A 21,081-nucleotide genomic window follows, 5' to 3' on the forward strand; every position below is an offset into this window, starting at 1 on the left:
TAACCAGGTCTTTATCTCATAGCATCATTGGACTTTGCCATGGTCTTTTGGTCTTGTTGATTAGGATATGTTCAGAGTAATGCACTTTTTTTATCCACAGGCGGCAGATCTTTATTTAAATCAACTTCAATCATATTCAGTATTTTGTTTTGGTATTTTTTTTTTTATTTTTTAACTATCACCCGTATTAAAATTTAAGAGTGTGCTGCTCAGAGTTCTCATTAATGTTACACAATTTAGATGATAGATTTGTCAACAATGTGGCTCATTCTCAAAGGTCAGTGAACCCTGTCGGGATAAATGCCTTAAAATTTTTATATTGCAGGGTAATCTTTAATTATATAGGACTCACTTGACAATTTAAAGTATATTGGGATTATTTTCCTTTTTTCAAGGAATAAAGAGTTTTACTTTCTAGAAGGGTGACAGAAAAAAAATGTGATTGGATTTGATAAATAGTTAAAGCAAAGAGCTTGCTTATTTGCAAGTAAAAGAGAAAGGTTACCAAAAGGCATGTACAATAACAACCACTTACAATCACAATTATTAGCTGGCTAAATGGTTAAAGCAAATAACTATAAATGCAGTGACATTTTAAAAGAATGTTACACAGAAGGAGATAAATGAAACAAAAATTACTAAATTTACCTCTGTAAAATCTTGGATTTAAAATACTTCCATGAAGTTTCTTCTATTTAATGTATTACTCTTGGTCAAAATAGTACAAAACATGGTATATAACTTAAGTTTTTGTATGGACTTTGTTGATACATATGAAAGAGGTTTTAACGTGAAGATATGTTTAAAAAATAGGTAAATAATTATCCATAATCTTATAGTCAATGAAACATTTTACTTCTATTAATCTTAATGAAAATGCATAATATCCATTCTTACATTTCCTAGAAAAAAGAACACTGGGAAGAATAAATGTTTATTTCATGGTCCTATTATTATTATTTTTTTTTTTTTGCATGGGCAGGTACCAGGTATCAAACGTGGGTCTCTGACATGGCAGGTGAGAACTCTGCCTGCTGAGCTACCGTGGCCCACCCTGTCCTATTATTCTTAATATTCAATGTGAGAAATTCTTCACAAGCAACTCATTTTATGTAAATTTGAAAGATGCATCAATCTAATTTATATGATTTGCAACCACATTTCTATCTCATAAAACATAGCACACCACTGAAGTCATAAAGAAAACCTCTGATAACTACTGTTTTATTTTAACATTTACTTATTATAAATTATATGTTCAGCATATGGGCAGCTTAACAAATGGTAATGAAGCACACACCTACCTAACCACCACACAGAATATAACTGGTGCTCGGCTTCCTGACCCAAGTTCTCTTTCCTAGCTCACATTCACTCCTCATCCCTAGAAATCAGCTTTCTGATTTTCACAGTAGTTATTTCCTTGCTTTTAAAAATTGGTCTATCATCTATTGATGCCTCTCTGAATAATATAATTTAGCTTTCCCTCTAAGAATTCTTGGGCATCTTGCTTTTTCCAGTCAATATTGAACAGCTGAGACTCTTCCGGTTTCATAACTTCATATTTCATTGTATGACTATTCCATAATTTACCTCTTCCTTTGATGGCAGTTTGAATCTTTTCCAGTTTGGGGAAAGTATGAATATTGTTTCTTTAAACAGTATTGTACACGTCTCCTGATACACATATGTACATAATTTCTCTGAGATACATATCGAGGATTGTTAATGCTCCTGAAGGGGCTATGCATTTCAATATTCCTACATACTATACCCAAAAGTGGTTGTTCCAATTTACATCCCTACAAACCCTGTATGAGAGGTGCTGTTGTACTATATTCTTGCCGACATTTTGAATTCCTAGACCTCTCAGTTTTCCCTAATCTGAAGCAAGAGTAGTATGATCTCATGAATTTAGTACGTTTTTCACTGACTACTAGGAGGTGAAGCACTCCTTCCTAGGTTTATTGAACACGTGGATTCCCTTTTTTTATTACTTTTATATCAGATTATGTGAATTTTTCTCACTGATTAGTAGGAGTTTTTAAAACCCAATTCCAGATATCAACTTGTCAGTTATATGTTCTACAAATGTATCCAACCAATTAATGTCCTGCCTTTTCAGTCTTTTTATGGTACCTTCTGATACAAATAATAATAATAATAATAATATTAATATAGAATGTGTGCTTTTTTGGTCTAGTTTAAAACATCCTTTTCTAATCCTAGGTCATAAAGTTTTTCTCTTAGATTCACCTATAAAATGATTATTATTTCCCCTCTCACACTTAGATTTTGACACCTGAAATTGTTGTGTATTGTGTGAGGTAGAGATCCAACTTTATTTTTTCCATAGATAACTTTATTTGTACCATTTATAAAAAGTCTGTTCTGCCTTTACTGCTTTAAACTACCAGGTTTATTATAAATAAAGTGCCATATAAATTTCTGCTTCTGAGCTTTCAATTATCTCCCATTTGTCTACTAGTCTATCCCTGCAGCAATGCTACATTTTCTTAATTAAGAGAATTTTATATCTGTAGGGCAAGACTTCCTTAATAATGGTCCTTCTTTTTTAAAGTGTCTCCACTATTCTTAATTTTTGCATTTTAGAATCAACTTCTCAAACTGTTTGAAAAAATATATATTCAAACAAATAAACAAAGGAAAAAAGTTGCAATTTTATTGTGATTGCTTTTGTACTTATGAATCAATTTGGGAAGAATGGACATCATTATAGTACTGGATCATTTAGTCTGTGGACATTATATAACTAATCATTTATTTTTCTTTTTAAAAATATTTCATAGTATATAATAACCCATGACAAACTCTGGGATCTGTCTTGTAACTATTTGTTGAAGAATACTTTGAAAACTATTGCTTTTTCATTTCTTTGCTTTGTATATATGTTATACTATACAAGAAAAAAGTTAAAAAAATTTCATAGTAAAGTTTTACAAATTTTCTTGTATAGAGAATGCACATCTATTAGGTAGTACATAAAATTTGATTCTGACATATAGAAATACAGCTGGTTTCTGTTTATTGTTTTGTATGTGTCAATTTTGCCAAACTTATTAACTTGTATCATCTGCCCATAGTTAGAGTTAATATTACTTTTTAAATCCTAAAATATAATTTCTTTGTCTTGCTTTAGTGCATTGGCTAGGACCACCAGAAAAAAATACTAAATAGAGGTGGTAATAGCAAATATCCGTGTCTTGTTCTTGATCACAGAAAGAAATCTTTCAACATCCTACTAGTAAGATTTATTTTTGTTATAGGTATTTTATGTTAAATTAAGTCATTCCTTCTGCTTTCAGTAGTCTAATAATTTTTTTGAAATTCTGAAATAGATGTTAAATTTTCTTGCTGTAGTTGGTTGAAGATTGTTCCATTTATATTCATGACAAGAATTATTCCTTGTATTTCCTTGATCGTACTGTCCTTGTCAGGTTGACTATCAAGGTTATATGAGCCTTATAAAATGAGTTAGGGATTGTTATCTCTTCTATTTTCTGAAAGAAATTGAATTTCTGTCTCTAGAATTTCCTCTGTAGAAAGATTTTCTATTACTAAACTAAATTTCTTAAATGGTGACAGAACTATTCAAGTTTTCTATTTCTTTTTGAGTAAAATTTAGCAATGTTGTATTTTTCTAATAATTTTCATTCATCCAATTTTTCACATTTATTAACATGAAGTTATTCCTAACATTCCTTTTTAGCTGTTTAATATCTAAATATACATCTATTGTGATGTTCCCTTTCTATTGTTAATATTGGATACTTGCCCCTTATAATTTGTTTTCTTGCTAAGTCTCACCGAAGACTTGGAAAATTTACCTTTACTAAGAACCAAACTTTGGCTCTCATGTTTCTCTCCTTAAGGATTATTTCCCCTTCGTTAATATTGTTCTTTAATCAATTTCTTCCTTCTACTTAAAAAAATATTTATTTTCTTGTTCTTTTTATAACTTCTTGAGAGATGGGCTTGGCCTATTACTTTTTACTATTTCTTCTTTTCCAATATATTCACTTAAGGTATAAATTTCCCTGTAAATACTTCTTTGAGGCATTTTACAATCATTATAAATGCCTATATGTAGGATTTTCATTATTGTTTAGTCTAAAATATATTTTTAAAATTACAATATAATTTCTTCCTAATTTTGAAAGATGGTACTTTTAACTTGTTATATTTTTGTCATTAATTTCCAGCTTAATTGCACTGTGGCATTTTGATTCTTTGAAAATGACTGAGTCCTAATTTATAACTCAGTATAGAGTCAATTTTTGTAAATGTTCCACACGTTTGAAAATGTTGCAAACTGCAGTTGCACACAAGGTTCTATATATGTCCCTGAGGTCAAGTTTATTAATCTTCTCTTTCAAATCTACATCCTCACTAATATTTCTATTTTATTCTTTCAATTACTAAAGTGTTCTAGTTTGCTAGCTGCTGGAATGCAATATACCAGGATCAGAATAGCTTTTTAAAAGGGAAATTTAATAAGTTGCTAGTTTACAGTTCTAAGGCACAATTAAACAAGTCTATAGAAATGTCCACTCAAAGGCATCCAGAGAAAGATACCTTGGTTCAAGAAGGTCAATGAAATTCAGGGTTTATCTCTCAAGTGAGAAGGCACATGGCGAACATGGTCAGGGTTTATCTGTCATCTGGAAAGGCACGTGGCAAACACAGCATCATCTGCTAGTTTTCTCTCCTGGCTTCCTTTCATGAAGCTCCCCAAGAGGCATTTCCTTCTTCATTTCCAAAGGTCGTTGGCTGGTGGGCTCTCTGCTTCTAGTGGCTATGTTGTTCTGCTCTCTTAGACTCTCTCGCATTCTTCAAAATGTTTCCCCTTTTATAGGATTCCAGTAAACTAATCAAGACCCACATGATGGGTGGAGACATGTCTACCTAATCCAGTTTAGCAACCACTCTTGATTGAATCACATCTCCAGGGGATCTAATTACACATTCAAACATACAATACCGAATAGGGATTAGAAGAAATGGCTGGATTTATGAAATGGGTTTAGGATTAAAACATGGCTTTTCTAGGGTACATACATCCTTAAACCAGCACATATGGGAAGTAACTTAATATGCACTGCTGTTGTGGATTTGTTTATTTTTCCTCACTATAATGTCAATCTTCCCTTAATATATTGTGCCAGTTTGAAGCTATCATGTACTCCAAAAAAAGCTATGTTCTTTAATCTTCATTCAATTTGGCTGGGTAGGATCTTTTTTATTGCTTCCATGGAGATGTGACCCACCCAATCGTGGGTGGTAACTTTTCATTAGATAGTTTCCATAGTGATGTGTCTCCACCCCTTCAAGGTGGGGCTGCTTATTGGAGCCCTTTACAGGAACCATTTTGGAAAAAGCTTTAGAACCAACAGAACCGACAGAGCCCCAAGGAAGCCACTGAAAATTCCTGGACAGAAGGCTAGTAGACGTCACAATGTGCCTTTCTAGCTGAGAGAGAAACCCTGAACATCACTGGCTTTCTTGTACCAATGTATATCACTTTCTGGCAGCTTGTAAACTTAGAACATATATATTGAGGTAAAGATAATAGGGACATTGAGATTTTAAATTATTCTACCTTCCTATTTAATGGAAAATAGCATTTATAAAATGATTTATATCTAGTAATGCTTTGGGTTTTTAATTTGTTTAATATTAGTATATTCACATCTGTGTCACTGTAGTATTTGCGTGCTGTATTGCTCTTCCTTATTTACCTTTTACACATGATGAATATGAAGGATAATGGTTAAGGAACGTACCCAACAGTAGAAAGGTAATAATTAATACAGACCTGAGCTGAATGCAAACTGGATTCAACATCCATGCTCCTAACTGTTATGCTTTCTTAGAAGTTTCAAAGAGTGAAGTCAGATTAGGTTCAGGAACAAAAAATTGCTCTCTCACTATAATTTCTAAAAATTATTTCCCACAGACTGCTGTCTAATTGAGATTTCTTGTTGAATTTTGATAGAATTCCCCACAAAATCTTTGAATAAGTAGCAAAAACTGGCAGAACCATCTTCCTCAAAACTCTAGAAAACAATTGAAGGGCTTCAGTAAGTGAGAAAGTGCCAAATCAAGGAGAAGCACCTAGAGAAAGAGTAGGTGAAGCTCACGATGCCCTTGGTAACACCTTTCCCATACCCTCCCAGACAGTGTAGAGCCAGCCTGCATTCCCACTGTAGGTACCTGGCCTGGTTCCAGAGGGAACAGAGTAAGTCCTATGCACATAAAGGGGTGCCTATATGTCAGTGCCAATCTATCAAGTGGAAGCCTAAAAGACAGAACTAAGAAACTTTTCTCAGACTCCCCGCTCCCAGCATATGTCCTGAAGCAGAGAAGCAGCTTGCATATAGCTAAAACAGGAGAAGAAATAATTACATCTAAGTAGCCTAGGGCAAAGGACTACCTTCGTTAAATCATACAATAGAGCACCAGGAGGGGGTGAAAGCCTATTTTCAAGGGAGTAGAGGAGACATTTGAATTCTTATAAACTGAGAAGGCCTAAGGCCATGGGCAAGTACAAGCCCAGGAAAAGAAGCAGGCTTCATTCAGGCTCAGATAAAACAGAGGGTTGATCATCTTGAAAGCAGGGCTAAGCTCTGAAACATACCATCAGCCAAAGCAGAGCCAACCTGCAAACACCATGAAGGAAGTTTCTGCTTGGGTTTGTTTTTTTTTGTTAGTTTCTCACATTCAAAGAAATCTCTATCATATCACTAACTGGATACAAACTTAAGCAACAGACAACTCAGGGACTAAATCTCAGAGTTAGCACATTAAAATATTAAAATGTACAGTGTGAAATAAAATTAAAAAACACAAACAAAGAAGCAGGAAATAATGGCTCATCCAAAGGAACAAGAGAAAAGTCCAAAAACCATCCAGGAAGAGGACCAGACTTTGGGCATACCAGATAAAGACTTAAAAAAAAAATGATTCTCAATATACTTAAAGAGAAAAAGGAAAACATAGAAAAAGAAATAAAGGATATGAGAAAGAAAAAAAATAAGCACTTTGAGAATCTCAATGAAAAGAAATTTTAAATAGGAACCAAACAAAAGTACTGGAGTTGAGGGCCACGATAACTGAAATGAAAAATTCCCTAGAGCATTTCAACAGTAGATTGGAGTTAGTAGAAGAAAGAATCAGTGGTCTCAAAGAAAAGACAATTGAAATAATTCAGTCTGAGGAGGAGAATGAAAAAGAGAATAAGAAAAAGCAAACAGAGCCTTAGAGACCTATGGGATACCATCAAGCTCTTGAATATATGCATTATAGAAGACTCAGAAAGAAAGAGAGAAAGGGACATTAGGAATATTCAAAGAAATAATGGCAAAAAAAATTCCCAAATGTAATTAATGACAAGAAGCTCAATCAACTCTAAATAAGGTAAACTCAAAGAGACAATAATCGGCCTTCCAATGCCAAAGACGCGAAGAGAGTTCTAAAAGCTATAAGAGAAAAGCAACAAGTTATGTAAAAGAGAATCTCAATTAGGTTGTATGCTGATTTCTTATTAGAAACCATGAATGAAAGAAGACAGTGGGATAAAATATTTAAAGTGTTGAAAGAAAACAATTGCCAATCAAGAACTTTATATCCAGTGAGAGTTTCTTTCAAAAATGAGGGAGACTTCTGGAGAAGAAGGCGGCTTAGTAAGGTGCGCGGGTCTTAGTTCCTCCTCCAGAACAACTACTAAAGAACTAAAAACAGTACAGAACAGCTCCCGGAGCCACAACAGAAACCAAACACACAGCATACCCCATTCTGGAACAGCTAAGAAACTCCGCTGTGGTGAGGTCCCCGAGAGACGCGTGCTTCCCCAGGCCGAGGCGGCTGGCAGCCGGAGCCCCTCCCTCCCTCCTTCCCGGGCCGGCTGGGAGCTTTGGATCAGGTTCCCAAGCCGTGGCGACCGGAGCCCCTTCCACACACGCGGCTTCCCGGGCCGGCTGAAAACCTTGGATCAACGGTTCCCCAAGCCGTGGTGGCCGGCGACCCTCCCCCACACGCAGCTTCCCAGGCCGGCTGGTAGCGTCGGAACAGCGGTCCCCCAAGGTGCAGTTTCCGGCGACCACAGCCCCTTCTACACACGCGACTTCCCGGGCTGGCTGGAAGCATCGAAACAGCGGTTCCCCAAGCCATGGCGGCCGGCAACCCTCCCCCACGAACGGCTTCCCGGGCCGGCTGGTAGCTACGGAACAGCGGTCCCCCAAGCCACAGTGGTCGGCAAACGCAGCCCGTTCCACACACACGGTTTCCCAGGCCGGCTGGGAGCATCGGAACAGCAGTTCCCCAAACCGTGGCGGCCGGCAACCCTCCCCGACGCGCGGCTTCCCGGGCCGGCTGGGAGCATCGGAACAGCGGTTCCCCATGCGGTGGTGGCTGGTGACCCTCCCCCACAGGCAACTTCCCAGAGGGAAAGGAAAGAGTCTCCAACAGTAGTAGAGACTGAGACCACACTAACACCAATAGTGGCATTAAGGAACAACTTCTGACTACTAAAAATAGGCCCTCAGCTCAGGCAAAACTGATCAAGGCGAAAGTCGCCGATTGGGCTAACTGAAAAAGAGGAAAGGGGACGAAAAAGAGCCTTCTGCGGCTGTTTCTACGGAGGCTTCATTGCCTCTGAGTTCAGCGCTGGGATTATATAGGTTACAACTGCCCCAAACGCAGAAACAGGCTGCTGTTAGGGCTCTCTACCACCTGAACCTTCCCTGTGGGAGGGGAGAAACGCAACTCAGGTGGAATCCCTTCCTCAAGAAATCCAGATCCCAGGACTTCACAATTTGAAGCCATTAAAACCAACCTACAACCTTTCCTCTGTCTCCACCACATACCCAGCAGCGAGAGTCTTCCAAAGTTAAAGGAGCCACAACATCTTTTGCTGGTGGGACCCGCAGACAGAAAAGCACCACGTACTGGGCAGGTTAAGAAAAACAGAGCCCAGAAACTTCAGAGGAAAGTCTTTCAGCCTACTGGGTCCCACACTCAGGGAAATCTGATTAAATGCCCAGGCGCCAGCAAAAAATAACAAATCACACCAGGAAAATTGAAGATATGGCCCAGTCAAAGGAACAAACCAATTGTCAAATGAGATACAGGAGCTGAGACAACTAACCCTGAATATACGAACAGAAATGGAAAACCTCTTCAAAGACCAAATCGATAAATTGAGGGAGCACATGAAGAAGGCACGGGATCAACAAAAAGAAGAAACGGAAAGTCTGAAAAAACAAATCACAGAACTTATGGGATTGAAGGACAAAGTAGAAAAGATGGAAAAAACAATGGAAACCTACAATGGTAGAATTAAAGAGACAGAGGATAGAATTAGTGAACTGGAGGATGGAACATATGAAATCCAAAAAGAAACAGAAACTATAGGGAAAAGAACGGAAAAATTTGAACAGGGGCTCAGGGAATTGAATGATACTTATGAAGCGCACAAATATACGTGTTGTGGGTGTCCTAGAAGGAGAAGAGAAGGGAAAAGGAGGAGAAAAACCAATAGAAGAAATTATCACTGAAAATTTCCCAACTCTTATGAAAGACCTAAAATTACAGATTCAAGAAGTGCAGCGCACCCCAAAGAGAATAGACCCAAATAGGCGTTCTCCAAGACACTTACTAGTTAGAATGTCAGAGGTCAAAGAGAAAGAGAGGATCTTGAAAGCAGCAAGAGAAAAACAATCCATCACATACAAGGGAAACCCAATAAGACTATGTGTAGATTTCTCAGCAGAAACCATGGAAGCTAGAAGACAGTGGGATGATATATTTAAATTACTAAAAGAGAAAAACTGTCACCCAAGACTCCTATATCCAGCAAAATTGTCCTTCAAAAACGAGGGAGAAATTAAAACATTCTCAGAAAAAAAGTCACTGAGAGAATTTGTGACCAAGAGACCAGCTCTGCAAGAAATACTAAAGGGAGTACTAGAGTCAGATACGAAAAGACAGAAGAGAGAGGTATGGAGAAGAGTGTAGAAAGAAGGAAAATCAGATATGATATATATATAATACAAAAGGCAAAATGGTAGAGGAAAATATTATCCAAACAGTAATAACACTAAATGTTAATGGACTGAATTCCCCAATCAAAAGACATAGACTGGCAGAATGGATTAAAAAAGAGGATCCTTCTATATGCTGTCTTAGACACATCTTAGACCCAAAGATAAACATAGGTTGAAAGTGAAAGATTGGGAAAAGATATTTCATGCAAATAACAACCAGAAAAGAGCAGGAGTAGCTATACTAATATCCAAAATTAGACTTCAAATGTAAAACAGTTAAAAGAGACAAAGAAGGATACTATCTATTAATAAAAGGAACAATTAAACAAGAAGACATAACAATCATAAATATCTGCACCGAATCAAAATGTCCCAAAAACACGTGAGGAATACACTGCAATCACTGAAAAGGTAAATAGACACATCTACCATAATAGTTGGAAACATCAATTCACCACTCTCATCAATGGAAAGAACATCAGACAGAGGATCAATAAAGAAACAGAGAACTTGAATATTACAATAAATGAGCTAGACTTAACAGACATTTATAGGACATTACACCCCACAACAGCAGGATACACCTTTTTCTCAAGTGCTCATGGATCATTCTCAAAGATAGACCATATGCTCGGTCACAAAGCAAGTCTCAAAAAACTTAAAAAGATTGAAATCATACACAACACTTTCTCAGATCACAAAGGAACGAAGTTGGAAATCAATAATAGGCAGAGTGCCAGAAAATCCACAAATATGTGGAGGCTCAAAAACACACTTTTAAAAAACAAGTGGGTCAAGGAAGAAATTATAAGAGAAATTAGTTAATATCTTGAGGCAAATGAAAATGAAAACACAACATATCAAAACCTATGGGATGCAGCAAAGGCAGTGCTAAGAGGGAAATTTATTGCCCTAAATGACTATATCAGAAAAGAAGAAAAGGCAAAAATTCAGGAATTAACTGTCCACTTGGAAGAACTGGAGAAAGAACAGCAAACTGACCCCAAAGCAAGCAAAAGGAAAGAAATAACAAAGATTAGAGCAGAAATAAATGAAATTGAGAACATGAAAACAATAGAGAAAATCAATAAGACCAGAAGTTGGTTCTGTGAGAAAATCAGTAAGATTGTTGGGCCCTTAGCAAGATTGACAAAAAGAAGAAGAGAGAGGACACAAATAAATAAGATCAGAAATGGAAGAGGAGACATAACCACTGACCTCACAGAAATAAAGGAGGTAATAACAGGATACTATGAATTACTTTACGCTAATAAATACAACAATGTAGATGAAATGGACAAGTTCCTAGAAAGGCATGAACAACCTACTTTGACTCAAGAAGAAATAGATGACCTCAACAAACCAATCACAAGTAAAGAAACTGAATCAGTCATTCAAAAGCTTCCCAAAAAGAAAAGTCCAGGACAAGACGGCTTCACATGTGAATTCTACCAAACATTCCAGAAAGAATTAGTACCAACTCCCTCAAACTCTTCAAAAAAATTGAAGTGGAGGGAAAACTACCTAATTCATTCTATGAAGCCAACATCACCCTCATACCAAAACCAGGCAAAGATATTGCAAAAAAAAAAAAACTACAGACCAATCTCTCTAATGAATACAGATGCAAAAATCCTCAACAAAATTCTAGCAAATCGAATCCAACAACACATTAAAAGAATTATACATCATGACCAAGTAGGATTCATCCCAGCTATGCAAGGATGGTTCAACATAAGAAAATCAATTAATGTAATACACCATATCAACAAATCAAAGCAGAAAAATCACATGATCATCTCAATTGATGCAGAGAAGGCATTTGACAAGATTCAACATCCTTTCCTGTTGAAAACACTCCAAAAGACAGGAATACAAGGGAACTTCCTTAAAACGATAGAGGGAATATATGAAAAACCCACAGCTAATATCATCCTCAATGGGGAAAAATTGAAAACTTTCCCCCTAAGATCAGGAACAAGACAAGGATGTCGACTATCACCACTATTTATTCAACACTGTGTTGGAGGTTCTAACCAGAGCAATTAGACAAGAAAAAGAAATACAAGGCATCAAAATTGGAAAGTAAGAAGTAAAACTATCACTGTTTGCAGACAATATGATACTATACGTCGAAAACCCGGAAAAATCCACAACAAAACTACTAGAGCTAATAAATGTGTACAGCAAAGTAGCAGGTTACAAGATCAACATTCAAAAATCTGTAGTGTTTCTATACACTAGCAATAAACAAGTTGAGGGGGAAATCAAGAAACGAATTCCATTTACAATTGCAACTAAAAGAATAAAGTACTTAAAAATAAATTTAAGTAAAGAGACCAAAGACATATACAAAGAAAACTACAAAAAACTGTTAAAAGAAATCACAGAAGACCTAAATAGATGGAAGGGCATACCGTGTTCATGGATTGGAAGACTAAATATAGTTAAGATGTCAATCCTACCTAAATTGATTTACAGATTCAATGCAATACCAATCAAAATCCCAACAACTTATTTTTCAGAAATAGAAAAACCAATAAGCAAATTTATCTGGAAGGGCAGGGTGCCCCGAATTGCTAAAAGTATCTTGAGGAAAAAAAACGAAGCTGGAGGTCTCAAGCTGCCTGACTTTAAGGCATATTATGAAGCCACAGTGGTCAAAACAACATGGTATTGGCATAAAGATAGATATATCGACCAATGGAATCGAATAGAGTGCTCAGATATAGACCCTCTCATCTATGGACATTTGATCTTTGATAAGGCAGTCAAGCCAATTCACTGGGGACAGAACAGTCTCTTCAATAAATGGTGCCTAGAGAACTGGATATCCATATGCAAAAGAATGAAAGAGGACCCATATCTCATACCCTATACAAAAGTTAACTCAAAATGGATCAAAGATCTAAACATTAGGCCTAAGACCATAAAACAGTTAGAGGAAAATGTAGGGAGATATCTTATGAAACTTACAATTGGAGGTGGTTTTATGGACCTTACAATTGGAGGCGGTTTTATGGACCTTAAACCTAAAGCAAGAGCACTGAAGAAAGAAATAAATCAATGGGAGCTCCTCAAAATTAAACACTTTTGTGCATCAAAGAACTTCATCAAGAAAGTAGAAAGACAGCCTACACAATGGGAGACAATATTTGGAAACGACATATCAGATCAAGGCCTAGTATCCAGAATTTATAAAGAGATTGTTCAACTTAACAACAAAAAGACAGCCAATCCAAATACAAAATGGGAAAAAGACTTGAACAGACACCTCTCAGAAGAGGAAATACAAATGGCCAAAAGGCACATGAAGAGATGCTCAATGTCCCTGGCCATTAGAGAAATGCAAATCAAAACCACAATGAGATATCATCTCACACCCACCAGAATGGCCATTATCAACAAAACAGAAAATGACAAGTGCTGGAGAGGATGCGGAGAAAGAGGCACACTTATCCACTGTTGGTGGGAATGTCAAATGGTGCAACCACTGTGGAAGGCAGTTTGGCGGTTCCTCCTAAAGCTGAATATAGAATTGCCATACGACCCAGCAATACCATTGTTGGGTATCTACTCAAAGGACTTAAGGACAAAGACACAAACAGACATTTGCACACCAATGTTTATAGCAGCATTATTTACAATTGCAAAGAGATGGAAACAGCCAAAATGTCCATCAACAGACGAGTGGCTAAACAAACTGTGGTATATACATACGATGGAATATTATCCAGCTTTAAGGCAGGATAAACTTATGAAGCATGTAATAACATGGATGGACCTAGAGAACATTATGCTGAGTGAGTCCAGCCAAAAACTAAACGACAAATACTGTATGGTCCCACTGATGTGAACCGACATTCGAGAATAAACTTGGAATATGTCATTGGTAACAGAGACCAGCAGGAGTTAGAAACAGGATAAGATAATGGGTAATTGGAGCTGAAGGGATGCAGACTGTGCAACAGGACTATATACAAAAACTCAAAAATGGACAGCACAATACTACCTAATTGTAATGTAATTATGTTAAAACACTGAATGAAGCTGCATCTGAGCTATAGTTTTTTGTTGTTGTTGTTTGTTTGTTTTTCATATATATTTTTTGTATTTTTTATTTTTATTTTTTTCTCTATATTATCATTTTATTTCTTTTTCTGTTGTCTTACTATTTCTTTTTCTAAATCCATGCAAATGTACTAAGAAATGAGGATCATACATCTATGTGATGATATTAATTACTGATTGCATATGTAGAATGGAATGTTTTCTAAATGTTGTGTTAATTTTATTTTAATTAATAAAAAAAAAAATGAGGGAGAGGGTGGTGCATTGGTGGCTCAGGGACAGAATTCTTGCCTGCCATGCTGAGACCTGGGTTTGTTTCCTGGAGCCTGGCCATGACAAAAAAAAAAGGAGAGATGTTCCCACAGAGGGAGTTTGTCACAAATAAACCTCCCTACAAGCAATGCTAGAGGGAGTGCTTCAGACTGAAGGGAAAGAACACTAGACAGCGAATAAAGAATAGAGAAATGAAGGCTTCCAGCAAATATAGCCATGTGGGTAGGTATAAATGCAAGCACCACTATACTGTATGTCTCGTTACGTAACTCCACTTTTCAGTTTTACATCTCCTAAAATGTAATGATAAAACTTAATAATAAACCTATGTTTTTGGACATACAATATGTAAAGATAATTTGTAACAAGTACAGCATAACAGTGCGGGGACAAAGGCACACAGGTACAGTGTATGTGTATGCCATTAAGATAAGTTGGTATATCAAACCAGATTACTATAGATTTAGGATGTTAAATGCTAGCCCAATGGTAGCCATAAAGAAAATATATGAAAAATATATACAAAAAAAAATGAGACGGTACTAAAAATGGCACAATACAAAAAATTAAGCAAATATGAAAATTGACTTTAATGGAAGGATTGAGGGATAAAAATAGCATAAGACTTAAAAGACAAAATAGCAAAATGATGGAAGAAAGTCATACATTATCAGTAGTTATTTTAAATGTAAATGAATTATTAAAATCTCCAGTCAAAAGGCAGAGTTTGGCAGAATGGATTTAAAAAAGCATGATCCAACAATATGTTGTTTACAGGAGACTCACTTTAAAGTCAAAGACAAAAGTAGGTTACAAGTGAAAGAACCGAAAAAAAATATTTACCATGCAAATAATAACCAAAAGATTATTATTTTATAGTAATAAATATTATTATTTTATTAATAATATTTATTATAAATAAAATAATATTTTGTTTTATTTATAATAAAATATAAATTTATTATATTTAATATAATATTATATTATAATTATATTATATTATATTATATTATAATTATGGGGTTGCTATACTAAATATCAGATAAAATAGACTTTAAGTAAAATAAGGTTAAGAAAAGAAAGTCACTATATATAGCTAATGGGCTCAATTCAAACAAGAAGAGATAACAATTATAAATATATAATTACATACACCAGTATATATATATAAACACATCTACTGATAGAGCCCTCAAAAGTATATGAAATAGGGTAGGCCATGTGGCTCAGCAGGCAGACTTCTCGCCTGCCATGCCGGAGACCCAGATTCAATTCCCGGTGCCTGCATATGCAAAAAAACAAACAAAAAAAGTGTACGAAATAAATATTGACAGATATGAAGGAAGAAATAGACAGTTCTACATTAATAACAGAAGAGTTTAATAAACCACTTTCAGTGACGGAAAAACAAGATCATTAAAGAAATAGGAGACCTGGAAAATACTGTAAGGTAACCTGATACAATAGATACATACATATATATATACATATAAAATATTTCATCCAACAGCAGCAGACTACCCATTTTTCTCTAGTGCACATGGAAAATTCTCCAGGATAGATCATTTGTTAGGAACAAATTTTCAATAAATTAAAAAATACTGAAATCATAAAATGTATCTTCTCTAACACAATGGAATAAAGAGGGGGAAAACTGGAAAGTTCACAAATATAGGGAAATTTTACAATATACTCTTCAACAACCAATGGGTCAAAGAATAAATCCAAAGGGAAATTAGGAAATATTTTGAGATAAATTAAAATGAAAAATACTATATACCAAAATGTGTGGGATATGCAAAGACAGTGCTGAGAGGGGAATTTATGTCTAAATGCATATATTAAAGTAAAAAAAGAAAGATCTCAAATCAGCAATCTAACCTCATAATTGGAAGGCCTAGAAGAAGAACAAACTAAACCCAAATTGAGAAGAAGGAAAGAAATAACAAGGATAGAATGGAGAAAAATGAAATAGAGACTCAAAAGGAAACATAGAAAGATTTTTTAAAAGTAGATCTTTGAAAAGATCAATAAAATTGAAAAATCTTTAGCTAGACTGATATAGAAAAAAAAAAAGACACAAATAACTAAAATCAGAAATACAAGGAGGATTCATTACCAAGCCCAAAGAAATAAAAAGGAGTATGAGTATAGTATGAACAACCCCATGCCAACAAATTAGATAACTTAGAGGAAATGGGCAAATTCCTAGAAACATAGAAATTATTTACAATGACTCAAGAAGAAAAAGAAAATTTCAACAGACTGACAACTAGAAAAGAGTTGAATAATTAATAAAGAACATTCCAACAAAGTAAAACACAAAACCAGATGGCTTCACTGTAGAATTGTACCAAATATTCCAAGAAGAATAACACAAGAACTGCTCAAATACTTCCAAAAAATGAAAAAGAGGGAACACTTCCTAACTCATTCTGAGTCAACACCACCCTCATACCAAAGCCAGATAAAGATATCACAAGAAAAGAAAATTACAGACCAATATACCTTATGAATATTGATGCAAAAATCCTCAACAAAATACTATCAAACCAAATCCAACAGAACAATAACAGAATTATGCACCATGATATAGTGGGATTTTTCTCTAGTATGCAAGGGTAGTTCAAGATAAGAAAATCAGTAATATAACCACCACATAATGAAAGAAAAATAAAACATGTAATTATTTTAATCAACACAGGAAAAGCATTAGACAAAATCCATACTCCTTCTTGAGAAAAACATTTAGAAATCTAAAAATAGAAGGAAACTTCTTCAACATGATAAAGGGCTATATGACAAGTCCACTAGTATCCTCATGCACAGTAAGGATGGAACTCTTTCCCTGGAACAACGAAGTCCACTGTCACCAGTGGACAGTTGTTATTCAAATTGCTCTGGAAGTTCTAGTCAGACAATTAGGCAAGAGAAAGAAACAAAAGGCATACAAATTGGAAAGGAAGAAGTGAAACTCCCTATTTGCAGATGAAATTATCTTATATGCAGAAAATCCTAAAACAAAAAAAAAACACAATCAAACTACTAGTGCTAATTAAAAAATTAAACAAAGTGATGAGGTTATGAGATCAATATAGAAAAATTAGTAATTTTCTATACAATTAACAAACAATCTGAAGAGGAAATGAAGAAAAAATAGCATTTACAATAGCAACTAAGAGAATAAAATATCTAGGATAAATCTAACCTAGGACATAAAGAACCTGTAAACACCAAACTACAAAACATTGTTAAGAGAAATAGAGAAGACCTAAATAAATGGAAGGACATTCTGAGTTCATGAATTGGAAAGCTAAATATTGGTAAGATATCAATTCTACTCAAAAGGATTCAATGAAAACCCAATAAAAATTCCAATAGTATTCTTTGCAGAAATGGAACATAATTAACAGGACTAATTATATATTTGAATGTAGCTAAAAGGGGAAATTTCAGATGTATGAATGTTTCTAGAATGATTTTTTTTAATGAGTGGATTATTGAATAAATAAATTTTAGGTTGCTGTGCAAGACCACTTTTTCATTATTCTTTTTAGATACCAGGAGAAGGAGAATTTCTTTTTAGTCGTTAATAGGAACAAAGCTCTTCGGAACCACTGGATCCTTTACCTCCAACCTTTTTTACTGCCACCTAAATGATAGTCAGCAACAGAATCATAAAAGGATTTTCAACTCTAGGGCCACAGTTAAATTTTTCTGTACATGCCCTCAAGAGCATAATTTTTTTGAAAAGACAAACATTTCATAAATGCACACACAGGTAGACAGATGCCCACTAAAGTTTTCTGCCAAGTAAACTGGAAAATATCTGTTTGACCTCAGCAAAACTGCATTTTTGTATGTGGTTACAGAAACATATCCCGGAATACTTAATAGCCTATGGAAATTTTTCTAAAATGTGTGATTCACCCGTTGTGGCCCAAAATATTTCTTTTGCAGCAACAACAAAAAGTCAACAGCAAATGATTTAAAAGACATTTTTCAATGGAGAAAAAAGTTTGCAGCTTAAGTGTATTTCATTACAAAAAAGAAAAGTCACTATTATCTGACAGTTTGTAGAAATTACTTTCTAAAGAGTCACAAAATTATAATTACAAGTCCAGTTATCTGCAAATAGAAGAATATACACTACAGCTTTATATGCACATGCTTTCTATTTTTTACTTATAAATTTAAAGTAATAGAAGGTACATAAACTTCCATATTTTAAAAGTAGAAAATTAAGTAATTGATTTTTTTTAAATGTGTGTATTATGTGTTTTATGAATATACCTTTTTTCTAACCAGTGCGATGCCAGAATTCTCTGCTCAGCTCTCAGAATGTTGTAAACAGATTCAAATAGGAATTGTGTCATCAGCAAGAGGAATGCTAGAAAAATAAAATAAAATTAGACTATTAACAGTGCATTGTTTCTTTCTAATAGATATAACAATATATTACTCCTGGAAGCAAGATAGGCATAACGTTTTCAAAACAGAATATTTTATGGAAAAAGAGGCATTACTTAAACACACCAGAATTGACGTAAGAACTTAATCTCCTCAGAAGTTGTTTAGTTAGTCTAATTATCATGTAAATATCTTGCAGTTGCTTTTAGGATGGACTAGATTAATGTAGTTTCTTGTTTCTCTGGAATGATTTATGAGAAGTCCTCAAATATCCTCTTAGGTTCCTTCCTTGATTCCTTTCAAAGGTACCACAGCAACGGTCAATGCAATAAATATTTAGTGGAAGCCGTTCAGTTAACTCTCCATTCACTTCTGCTACATAGCTCTATGATTGCACTGAACAGCTCAGCTTCAGAAATACTGCTTTTGCCAGTCTCATGAGTAAATCAAACTCTGACTTTGCTACTAATTTCCCAGGTTAAACATTTTAAAAGTACATTAGCCCCTGGCAATGTTTTGAAATACCCAAGAATCAAACTTATGAAAGCAGAGAACCCCTATCTGGTGGCAGCCACAGCCTCACTTTGGGCCCAATCTCCTCATTTTGAGTTCAAAGTGAATAATGCTTCACTGTTCCACCTCACCATGCCATTGATTATTCCATTCAAATCACAAAGTATATGGTATTCGAACAGTTTTATTAACAAATTGTCTTTCCAGAACATGCTTGGTGTAGAGGAATTCAGTTCATTCCAGTATCAGGACTTTTGTTAATAAGCAAGAAATTCAGAAGTTACCATGTGAAAAAGAGACAAATTTATAGTATTTCACTAGTTCACTAATTACTCTGTTGGAGAGTATTCCAAAATGAGAAACATTACCATTAAAATTTTGAACTTAAGAAAATATGCTGCCGAAATAAAGCATTGTATATATATATATAGTCTACCAATAATAAAATTTATTTTCATTAAAAATGTAATAAAACAACCCCTAACTCTATTACCACTTTTTTTCAAATAAATGAAATTCTATATACGAACAAAGGTAGAGACCACTGCACTTGAATTTATTTAAAAATGAAACAGATATCTTGTCATATTATATATTTGGGCAACACAGAAATTCACAGGTGGTATTTTTACCCACAAGAGGGAGCCTTAATTTTTATATTTTTTGTCACAATCTTGAAAAACTTGAATTAAAATAGGGAATTCTAAAAATGTTTGTCGATATAATAATCTTTGTGTCAGGTATGGTATTAAGATAACCAGATTTCAGTTGCCATTATTTTTCTTCAACCATAACATATCATGCATCAGAAGACAGGATAGAAATTTGGAATTTAAAAAAATGACACATCTACATTATAATTAATTATTTTTTCAAATATAAGAATAAAGATAGAGCTGCCAAAGCAGCCTACAAGAAAATTCCTTTTAGGCGGCAGTAGACTAGAATTATTATGCATGCTCTCTCTGTACCAAAACTTAATTACATAGAAGCAAAATGACATTTCAGTCATCCTCTTATTAGAAAGGGGGCTGGCATAAATCAATAATTTTCTATGTATTTATGTAACACGAAATACCCTATTTTAAAAATTTCCATTAATACCATTCTCCCTAATATTACTTAAAACTTGCTTGAAAAAAAAAAAAAAGGTTATCACTGTCATAACACTATGATGAAGTTTCCTTTCTTAGAGTTGAGGAAAGAAAAATGTTTTTCTTAAAAAAAAAAATCGGTTTATTTCCTTCATATCATAAAATCTACCTAAACAATATCTTAAATTGTTAAGACTCAAAGTAACTGTGCTCTGGGTTTTGTAAAAATAAAATTTATTCATCAACTTAAAAACTACTTTATAAAATATAATTTTGGAAGCTCTTATTACTCCACAGTGGTCTGTTTCACCACATTCAGAGACATGGTAATAACTGAACTGAACTTTTTATTGTGACCCCTTGCAAACTGCAGGGAGGATGGATGATAAGAGTTCTGTGCCTTTCCCCCAGGGTCCTCTTCTCAGCTCCTAGGAAATATTCTGTAATAGGAGCAGGGGGTAGAGGTAGAAGGGGTTAATCACTGTTACTCTTCCTTCTAGAATTCCAACCCACCCATTAAATCATTGTTTTCTCCCCACCCTAGGGACTGTGAATCTAATGGACCTAAAATCAATACCTTATAAATGAAATAAAAAATATATTCATTTTATGGACTAATGTACTCTAGTGCCTGCATCCTATTGACACCCTCTCTT

At 34.8% G+C, this 21,081-nt stretch overlaps 1 protein-coding gene across 22 annotated transcripts in view; it reads right to left on the reverse strand.

Annotated features, from left to right (window-relative positions):
* The window catches only part of SOX5 (SRY-box transcription factor 5), a 1,211,684-nt gene that overhangs the window by 724,271 nt on the left and 466,332 nt on the right, over positions 1-21,081 (reverse strand). For 19 of the 22 annotated variants that reach the window (XM_077170300.1, XM_077170296.1, XM_077170299.1 and 16 more), the window contains one exon: positions 18,702-18,798. The exons of the other annotated variants lie outside the window; for them this stretch is intronic. The gene's annotated coding sequence lies outside the window, so the exon portion shown is untranslated. The remainder of the gene's footprint in view (positions 1-18,701; positions 18,799-21,081) is intronic. 22 annotated transcript variants of the gene reach the window in all.

This window comes from Tamandua tetradactyla, chromosome 7 (assembly GCF_023851605.1).
Source record: "Tamandua tetradactyla isolate mTamTet1 chromosome 7, mTamTet1.pri, whole genome shotgun sequence".
Classification (NCBI taxonomy): domain Eukaryota; kingdom Metazoa; phylum Chordata; class Mammalia; order Pilosa; family Myrmecophagidae; genus Tamandua; species Tamandua tetradactyla.